An 11168-nucleotide genomic window follows, 5' to 3' on the forward strand; every position below is an offset into this window, starting at 1 on the left:
ATTATTATTCTAGCATGCACCTATTCAGTGTTGCGCAATTGTGAGAGGGGTGCATCATGTACTTGGTTGTCTGTACCTACCCAAGCTATTCCATGAGCAAAATGCTTCAGAGAGCCATACCTATAATCTAAAGGCAGTATATAAAATATCTACAGAAAATATTATGAATTTTATGTGGAAATGTCTCCAAATTGCAGTATTTTAGCAACTATTTTTCAAAATTTTCCTGGGGGAGCATGCCCCCAGACCCCCCTAGTTCCAGCATGCTTTGCATGCTGGGAAGTGTGCTTTGCACACCTCTACCCAAGAGATTAGACCTTGAGGTAGCCCCCCCCTTTTATAAATCCTAGATCCGCCCCTGGGTACTATCTCTTTACTCCTGAATCTGCAGGATTTAACCCACTACAATTGTTTTAAGCTATGTGACCCATATTACCCCCTGTCCCATAATACCAGCCTCTACTCTACTAGCATTCTCTGTTGGGCCCTTGTTTGCTTGATAGCTAGCTTAGAGAACTGTTGTAGCTATATAGCTAAAGCTTCGATCATGTAGCTAATGTTTTGTATCACGTATGTAGGCTTGTAGCTATGTGCAGCTATAACTTTACGAAGTGGATATTTAGCCGGTCACCGGTCACGGTGCAAATATTTATTTAGCCGGTCGTTTGTTGGGAAGTGTAACCTATAACTCTAGTATCAAACACACTAGTTGTATGAAGGTAAGTTTTTGGGTGAGTTCGAGGCGAGCTAGGGTTGGAGCGAGCGAAGCGAGCGTCCCGGCCAAGCCGGGCCAACCCTAGCTCATTAATATCAGTAATATGCATCAACGACATTGCCAAAACTATCAGTAAAACTATCACCCCATCTCATTAATATCAGTAATATGTAAATCAATGGAACACATCATAGTAAATCAAATAATGAAACATCTGGAAGATCAAAATATTCTTTCTGACGGACAGTTCGGATTTAGGTATAAGCATTCTTGTGAGTCACAATTATTTATCACCATCAACGACATTGCCAAACAAATAGACACAAATTTACAAGTCGATGCTGCAATACTAGATTTTTCTAAAGCTTTTGATAAAGTATCTCACTTAAGACTCCTCTACAAACTAAGGCACCATGGAATAAGAGGGAATGTATTACACTGGCTTGAATCCTTTCTTCATGGTCGCACACAACAAGTTATAGTAGAAGGTTCTTAATCATTTATTTGTGTTGTAACATCTGGTGTTCCCCAAGGGTCTGTTCTTGGACCAGTTCTATTCTTGATTTATATCAATGACATCATTGCCAACATCCAAAGTGAGATCCGTCTTTTTGCAGATGATATTCTTATTTGCAAAACCATTAAAATACCACAAGACCATAAAATACTTCAAGATGATTTAAACTCACAAACAAGATGGGCAACTGACTGGATGATGGAATTCAATATCTCCAAATGTAACATTTTACATATAACAACACACCATAACAAGAGTACTTTCACATACAAAACGTCCAACATTCCACTGGCTACAGTATTAGAACACAATTACCTTGGAATCCGTCTCCACCACAAACTATCATGGGATCCTCACATCAATTACATCTGTAACAAGGCAAATCGACTCCTTGGATTCTTAAAAAGAAATCTCCACAATGCACCATCAGAAATTAAAGAACACGTCTACAAACAATTGCTCTTACCATCATTAGAATACTGCTCAGCCATCTGGGATCCAATAATAGAACATGTTTTAATAACACATAAAAACAAAATCACAATTGTTCTAATCAATAAGAATACGGCTCTCCACTAAATGCAGTTCAGTGGAGACAGCATGCAGGAAGCTCTGTTGACTGCAGCTTTCAGCTCCCACCAATGGCCAGTACAGCAGAACATAATAGTGAAAATGATAAAGCACAGCACATCCAGGAGAGTGTCTGGTTGTAAGAGGTATTGTATTTCTGTGATAATAGATCTGCCAGACTGTTGTAGAAAATAGTAGCCTCCTTGCCCAAACCCCTTTACTGCATTGTATGAAATCAAAGAAACACCAACTGCTACTACTACCAAATGTTTTGAATCATCATTTATCATCATTCTAAACAAAATTAAGTGACTAGTGTGGCATCAGAAGTACTGGAAAGGACATTGGCACCATTGAGAGAATCCCTTGAAATGACGCATGAAAATTTTGACACTTGTCACCCAGCTCACTACCTGAGAAGTATGCCATGAAACGTCTATGATTTTTCCATGAAATGTTAAATCTCCCCTATAAAATGTACCATGAAAGTTGATTCATGTTATACCATGGGTTGTTTCATGGGCCATGAAATACATCTATTGGTCAGATTATGCATGGTGATTTCATCGCATTGCAGAGATTTCATGGGTGCAGTACCCATGAAATGTTAAAATTCATGGGATAAACCATAGATATTTTCATGGGTATTTCATGGTTATCTTCATGGAAATTTCATGCACTGTATCTGGTAGTGCAGATGGTGAAAAATCGTAGATCCTTTCCAGACTAACAGCATAGACAGACTATGCATCGTGAAGACCTTTTCTAGTATTATTGATATAAATTATTATTGTACTCTCCAAAAAAAAAAAAAAGACTGCATCCAATCACAATGAGGAAGAGTTGACTTTTCTTGTCTTGGCTGGTAGGGTAGTTTGAATTCAAAATTTCATGTCTCGTTTTCTGCTTTTTGAAAGAAAGCAACCCTGTACTGGCCGGGAACCCAGCAAATCATTTGCTTATTATTGTGCGTAATTTTTAACTACAATAACTCTAGATAATATCTAGCTAAGTAGCAAGTTTTATCCTGCATGTTCTTTGTGTGGAGCACGAAATTTTAAAAATAATTTTCGCATCTCACGATAACTAAAATCAATATTTCTGTGAAGACAACATTCATGCCTCCGGTTTCATGGTGGATCTCGCTAGCAATGGGATACTACAATGAACATCCCACAATGGTAGGGGGATCGATTTGTAAAAGTAGATTTTTCGGATTGTGGACCCTACCTGGGTGGATATCCAGCTATGGTACGTTTCAGGCTCTTTTTTTTTACAGTTGTTGTTGTTATTATTATTATTAGTAGTAGTAGTACTTTACAGTGACCAGCACTGAAGGTCTGACCGTAACATGTGCTGCAGCCTTTGGATTACTTAACCTAACAAGAAATGGAGACTTTAAATGATTACTTAACCTAGCTAACAATAAGGTGAAACAGAAAAGGGCCAAAGAAAGGAAAAAATCCCTCCTACCCCAGGATTCGAACTGCAGGCCACCCAATGTCTAGTTATGAAAGATAATAATAATAAACACTTAAACAGTGGGTAGAGAGGCAAACTCTGCCCAGTCCTGGGATGATGGTATTGTTGCCATTACAGAAGCAGCATTGCCACGTTGAACATCAATGGCAACCTTCTGAATCAAAATTGGGTGGTCCTACATTACCGGACTGTTCCATTACCCGGGAACCCAATGAGCGTGCACATGATCCCCAAGCACCCAGGTTGGGGATCATACTTCTGCCTTCTGTGTACACTCTCCAGTGCCTAACTGGTAAAGTAGATAATAACAATAACAATAACAGCCATACCACGGCATTATAACAGAGTTTTGCATGGAGTATGAGTCAGTCTGGCTAGCCAATTATAAACTAACCGATTGTTTCTAATTCATCGAAAGCTATTAGGAAGCGATATATGATACACGTTTTAAGGTGGCGCTGAACCGATTAAGGGAAGCAGTACAAAGTTAATTGGACAGCATGTTTGTTGTAAAGCGCGAACAAATTCGGAAATCCATACGGACCACAGCGAAGCGTCTCAGTGGACTAATAGAACAAGCTCTGTCAGACCGCCCAGCAACTGTTATTGATCCAACTAACATTATTCACGCCTTAAAACCATTAGCTTGTCAGAACTCTGGTAAATTCAGCTGCCGGCCATTGCGTGATTACTGCAATGGCGTAGTCAAGGGTGGGCATGGGCGGGAATTTGCCCAACCATCACAGTTTCTTGTCCAACCATCACAAACTATTGCCCAACCATCACAAGTAGCTTAAGATTCACGCGAGGATTCACAGCAGCACACAAAACAACCCTACTTTAATACTGTAAAGCGTAAACGTGTACCTCATGTTGAACCATTGACTTCGAAGAAGGGATCGAGATAGATGGTGTATCACGTGATCCATTGCGCGGAAATCCCTTGAAAAGTCCCTATAATTACACTTCATGTAGACGCACGTGCCACGCTCCTTGGCGCGGTTTAAATTCGAAATTTAAAATGGAGTCGAAGCGTGGTACTGCATGTACCTCTAAGTTACAGTTGGTGATAATCGTCAGTAGGATTCATTGCGGATGGTGCTGGCAGCAAAAGATTTCGTTTCAGTGGACTTGTCAAGCGTATTTTTTGATAAGCGTATTATTTGATAAGCGTATTTTTTGTTAAGTGTATTTTTTTGATAAGCGTATTTTTTGATAAGCGTATTTTTTGTCAAGCGTATTTTTTGGACTAGTCATTAAGTCTAAGTCCTTGAAATTAGGTTAGGTAATCCTAAGGCTGCAGCACATGTTGCTGTAGACCTTCAGTGCTGGTCACTGTAAAGTGTTAATAATAAATAATAAAAATAATAAATAATAAGGAAAATACCATATAGCCTAACTTACTGCTGATGAAAGAAAACGGGAAAATGTACTCTTCTATCTTCTAGATAACAGTAAAGGCACATTCTTGAAAATGTAAATGAAGCTAAATATTTGGGAATTGTCATCGATTCCAAGCTAAATTTTAACAAGCATATTGACTCGGTGTGTAAAAAAGCAAACAGTGCTCTAGCTTTCTTAAAGAGGAACTTGTCTTCAATCATGTAAATGTGAAATGAAATCTGATGCTTATCTGATGTATGTTCGACCAATTTTAGAATATGCTGCTTGTTCCTGGGCCCCCAATGCTAAATGTAACATCGATAAACTGGAATCGGTACAACGACGAGCAGCAAGATTTGTAAATGGCGATTACCGATATACGAGTAGTGTTACTGAGATGATAAATACACTAAGATGGAACAGCCTGCACAGCCGTAGAGATACTCTCAGATTACAAATGATGTATAAGATTACCCACCATATAATAGACTTAAAACTACCTAACTATATCACTACAATCCAGGAATTACTAGAGGCCATGATTACAAACTTACTGTACCCTTTACACGGATTGATCCATACAAGTTTAGCTTTTTCCCAGCCACCATTGCATTATGGAACAAATTACCAACTGAAATAGTTAACGCTACTTCAATTGACTCTTTTACTTACTTACTTAATATTAATTAATTTTGTACATATATTGCACTTACATACTCGCTTGCTATAAGTCTGGGACGAAGCTTTCTTGGCATGCTGATATTTGTGATTATCTATTGACTCATTATAGTTCATAAATTAGTGCCCCCGGCCTTCATTTGGGGCTATGTGGCGTTTTCTTGAAAAGCATTGCACATACAAGCAACATTTGTTTACACTATAGCATAGGTAGCTGTAGGCCTTGTGTGCATACACTTTTCATATTTTTCTTTGATAAAGTGTCACGTGAAAGTGAGCGTGTTTCTTGTGTGTATAGTTAAGTTGATGTTATGCCCAACCATCAAATATTGGCTGGCTACGCCCCTGGATTAGTGTAATACGGAGGACTAGCCACACGGTCTCCTTTCTTGCTAAATAACTTCAAAATTATGCACCATAGACCATCAAAATTTGGTATAGGTATCCGGTAAGCGTGCTCTAGACCAACAGAAACAAACCGATGTCATTCTCCTTGGCTTTGCTAAAGCGTTTGATAGTGTCCCACATCAAAGACTATTTGTTAAATTAAGACACTATGGTATCAACGATCACATCTGTCAGTGGGTCAATACTTGGCTGACCAGAAGGTCACAGCAAGTAGCTTTGGACGGTACTTTTTCTGACTCGATAGCTGTTCACTCAGGAGTCCCTCAAGGGACGGTCCTCGGCCCTTTGATGTTTCTTCTATACATTAATGATTTAACAGAACATGTAAATTTGCCACTACGGTTATTTGCTGATGACTGTTTACTTTACAGAATTATCACCACCAAGGAGGATGCCATTCAACTTCAGCATGATCTTGATCAACTACACGAATGGGCAACTAAGTGGCAATTAAGATTCAATGTAACCAAATGTACTATTATGCGGTTTACCAGATCATTATCACCAATCATTTTCAACTACAAGCTAAACAGCCACAACTTGGGTACATAAAACCAACACTCCTACCTTGGTGTTATATTGGACAACAAACTATCATAGTCTCCACATATTAGTATTATAGCTGCTAAGGCCAATAGAATATTAAACTTCTTGAAACGCAATCTGAGTTGCTGCTCGTCTAACATCAAAGCAACAGCCTACCTTACGATAGTACGGCCGTCAATGGAATACGCTGCAGTCATCTGGGACCCATACCACCATAACAATATTCAACAGCTAGAGAAAGTACAGCGTAGAGCAGCTAGATGGGTCCTAAATGATTTCAATCGATTCAGCTCAGTCACAGCTATGTTACAGCATCTTTCTTGGCCAAGCCTTCAGCTGAGACGTATAAAATATCCAGATTACAAGCACCGGGAACCTCCCCGCCCAAAAGGAAAACGTAAAACGTCAAAAACAGTGAAGCTGACTGTATTGTATGTGATGAACCGATCCTAGAACCTAGTGAGAACTGTGAGGGCGACGAAGCTGTTTTCTGCGAGGGTGACTGCCAAGGGTGGATTCACAGGAAATGTGCAGGCGTCACCCGCTCAGCTTTCGACAAGTTAGGTGAGTCTGATGTGCAGTATTTATGCTCTCAATGTATGTTGGCAAGTCAAAATAGAGAAATATGTAAATTAGCCAATATTATCAAAGATCTAAATGCCAGCATTATTCAGTTCACTGACGGAAACAATCACCTTACTACAATCTTCTGCTAATATAACATCTACAATGCAACAGACTGCCTCAGAGCAGACTACAATTAACACATGTAACAATCCACCAGAAGCCAGAGTCCAACCTGCAAATTTATCCAATATGAAAGCCAGACCCACTGATCGAAACCTTAACGTTGTCATTTACGGCATAGATGAGTGTCCTCCTAGAACACCAAGAGCTAATAGATCCAAACTTGAACTAGAAAAAGTCCTTCCTGTTCTTACAACTATTGACTCCAGCATACGTGACTCTTCAATCAATGATATTCACCGACTGGGTAAATTTTCTACGTCTAATAACCGTCCAAGACCATTACTAGTTAAATTTTTACGTGTACTTGATACAAACACTGTTCTATCTAGCAGAGACAAAGTTAAACACCCTATTGTAATTAAAAGTGATATGACTCCAGAAGAAAGGAAGACTGAAGCAATATTGCTGCATGAACGCTGGAACCTGATCCAACAGGGAGTAGATCGCAAGGCCATAAAAATTCGCAACAGTCAAATCTTTGTCAACAAGCTCCTACATGGTAAAGTTATCGATTTCAAATACATTCAATCCTCTAGCAACCTACCGACAAGTACTCCTACCAATAGTACTGCTCCTGATTCTATGGAGCACCAGTCTTCCTCTCAATGACTACCTCATCAAACAGCATCATGTAATCATAAGGCTAATTCCCTGAAGTGTCTCACGATTAATTGTCAAAGTATTTACCCCAAGAAAGATCTATTTGCTGTCCTTGTAAATCAAATTCATCCTGACTTAATCTTTGGTTGTGAATCATGGTTATCTCCTTCTGTACACAATGCCGAAGTATTCCCTCCCAATTTCAATATATATCGACGTGATAGAGAGGATGGTTATGGTGGTGTCTTCATAGCCTGTCATAACACCATAGTCTCACACGAAATTCCTTACTCTGGCACCCAGGAAGTAATCACCTGTAAAATAAAGTTATCTAACACACAATCACTAATCGCTTGCTGTGTCTATAGGCCTCCAAACCGATCTATTGACTATATAGAAGCCATATGCAGTACACTTGAAAGCATTATCTTATCCTCTCCGAATGATATCATCTGGATTGCCGGCGACTTCAACCTCCCTGATATAAACTGGATATAATTGGTTCCAACTACCCTCTATCAGTAAATAGCACATTTTTGGATTTTGTGAATACTTTTGGACTCACTCAGACTGTTGACTTCCCAACCAGATTAAGCAACACACTAGATATCTTTTTAACCAATAGACCCTCTTTAATTAATTATTGTACACCTATAGCTGGCATTTCTGACCACGAAGCTGTACTGACTGAATCCAACATTAGTATCTTTGTGCAAAAACAACCAAGAAGAAAAATTTACCTGTGGAATAGAGCAGACTCTAGCTTAATAAGAAACTTCTTTTATGACTTTAGCAATGAATATCTGCATTCCAACACCACTGACATACCAATCAACCAGTTGTGGACTGACTTTAAATCTGCTTGTCACTTCTGTCTGGACACTTTGGTTCCTAGCAAGTTATCTTCGAACAAGGCATCAAACCGACCATGGATCACCACCTACATTAAAAGAATTTGTAGACAAAAGAAGCGAGCTTATGCTCAGTACCGCCGAACACGCTCACCTGCCGCCTGGCAATATTATAAAACTCTCAAAAATTTAGCTCAAAAAGAATGCCGTCAAGCCTATAATGACTACTTTTTGAAGCTCATTGACTCTAGTTCCACAGCTAATTCAAAAAAACTATGGTCATATATCAAAAAGCAAAAATTGGATCACGTTGGAATACCCCCACTGTCACATAATGGTCATACCATCACTGATTCCACCCACAAAGCTAATATCCTCAACGATTATTTTAGCTCAGTGTTTACCACCGAAGACACCCAGTGTACTCTCACACCAGATGAAAGCCCTTATCTTGATATACAACCTATTTCCATTACTTATGCTGATGTCTCCCAGCTCCTAACAACTTTGGATGTTCATAAAGCACCAGGACCAGACAAAATCCCATCACACTTATTACAATTAGCCTCTCAAGAAATTGCTCCAGTACTAACTCTGATCATCAATTCATCACTTCATCAAGGAGAACTTCCCATGGACTGGAAAAGTGCTAATATTGTACCTGTATTCGAAAAAGGAGACAAAACACTTGCATCCAATTACAGACCAATATCGCTAACCAGTATCAGCTGCAAGATCATGGAGCGCCTTATTCACACTCATCTCTTCTCTCACCTAGAATCAATAAATATCCTCTGCGACTAACAACATGGTTTCCGACTTAGAAGATCATGTGAATCACAACTTATTACTACCGTAAACAACATTTCTAAATCTCTTGACTCTGAATTTCAAATTGACATCATTTTTCTAGATTTATCTAAGGCATTTGATAAAGTCCCCCATCACCGTTTATGTAACAAATTATCCTACTATGGTATTAGAGGGGAACTACTAACATGGCTACAAAACTTCCTCATCGGTAGGCATCAACAAGTAACTCTTGACGGTTCAACCAGTGAGTCACATGCAGTTAACTCGGGTGTCCCCCAAGGAACAATCTTAGCCCCTCTATTATTTTTATGTTATATTAATGACCTCCCATTATCAATCAATGCCAACATTGGTCTGTATGCTGACGATACCATACTTTATACTGTTATTCACTCTACATCCGACTGTTTATCACTTCAAAATGATCTCAACTCCTTATCACAATGGGGCACTAGATCTGGTATGTTTTTTAATCCTGATAAAAGTGTATTCATGAGAATCACTCGTAAACACAATCCGATCACATACAACTACACCATTAATGACATCTCTATCCAAGAAGTTTCATCTACTAAATATTTAGGAGTTACAATCACCAATGACTTGTCTTGGTCCACACACATTACTAACATCACATCCAAAGCTCTATCAGTCAAAGCATTCCTACAGAGAAATCTTAAGTCCTGCCCAACTCAAATCAAATTGAAATGCTATAATGCCATGATAAGACCAATCTTAGAATACGCCAATCCTGTCTGGTCCCCTCACATAAGAAGAGACATTGATAGGCTTGAACGAGTACAGAGGCAATCTGCCAGATTCATTATGGCTGACTTCTCGCATTTCAGCAGCGTAACTAACATGCTCATTGACCTTAACATTCCCAGCTTAGAACACCGCAGACAAGTATCTAGTATCACCCTCCTCTACAAAATTGTTCACAATCTCATTGATATATCCCCAGTTGATTTAATCCCTGTCACTTCTAACACCAGAGGACATGATCAAAGACTTCATCATATCTATGCAAGGACCAATCAGTACAGTAATTCATTCTCCCTAGATCAATTAGACTGTGGAATTCACTCCCACCTGACCTAATCCAACAACAATCATTACAAAATTTTAAGTACCAACTGAAATTATTATTGCTTTCCCCTACCAATCAGTAATCCCATAATCAATCATATTGTAAAACATTTTGTATGCATGTTTCATATGTGCGTTAATCCTCAAACTGAGGCTGCACATTTTTGGAAAATAAATAAATAAGTCAGTCACTTTTTAAAATTATACATCAAGATTATTCACTGTCAATTCCTCCTCATTTTATTTCAATGACAAGATCCACCAGACTATATCACCCACATCGTTTTATTCTACCAAACTCATCCACCTATTCATACCAACAGAGCTTTTTCTCCAGATCAATTAAGGATTGGAACAACTTACCATCTTCCATCATTGAAAGCAACAATATTGACTCTTTTTCAGCGGAACTGCAAACATTGTATGGAACTCAATAACTGTAATCTTTGTAACTACGTAGCTAAATTCATTTTATGATTGTTTTTTTTTTCCTGAGCATATCAGCTGTGCTGTCTGCTCAGTAACAATAATAATAATAAGCGTTACTCTACAATAGTACGCTTCGCATTTATTGCGATTCGGGCTTGATGGAATTGTGGGCAGCAGTCGGCCGATGTTGTAAATAATAGTAATGCAAGGGGTACAGCGTTAAAATGAAGAGTAGCCATAACTCTTAAAGAGTTCCCATAATAGGGAGGATTTAACACCCCTGGAAAGTAACCATTACTCTGAAGGAGTAACACATGCTCTGCAGGTAGTGTCACTT

At 38.9% G+C, this 11168-nt stretch overlaps 1 long non-coding RNA gene across 1 annotated transcript; it reads right to left on the bottom strand.

Moving 5' to 3' along the window:
* Positions 1-6709: 6709 nt before the first annotated feature.
* On the bottom strand, positions 6710-9248 carry LOC136262302 (uncharacterized). Its single transcript, XR_010704176.1, has 4 exons — positions 9220-9248; positions 8501-9161; positions 8390-8452; positions 6710-7963 (listed from the first exon to the last, which is right to left on the bottom strand). It is a non-coding gene; the product is annotated as an uncharacterized lncRNA (long non-coding RNA).
* Positions 9249-11168: the final 1920 nt, after the last annotated feature.

Source organism: Dysidea avara, chromosome 7 (genome assembly GCF_963678975.1).
Source record: "Dysidea avara chromosome 7, odDysAvar1.4, whole genome shotgun sequence".
NCBI lineage: Eukaryota > Metazoa > Porifera > Demospongiae > Dictyoceratida > Dysideidae > Dysidea > Dysidea avara.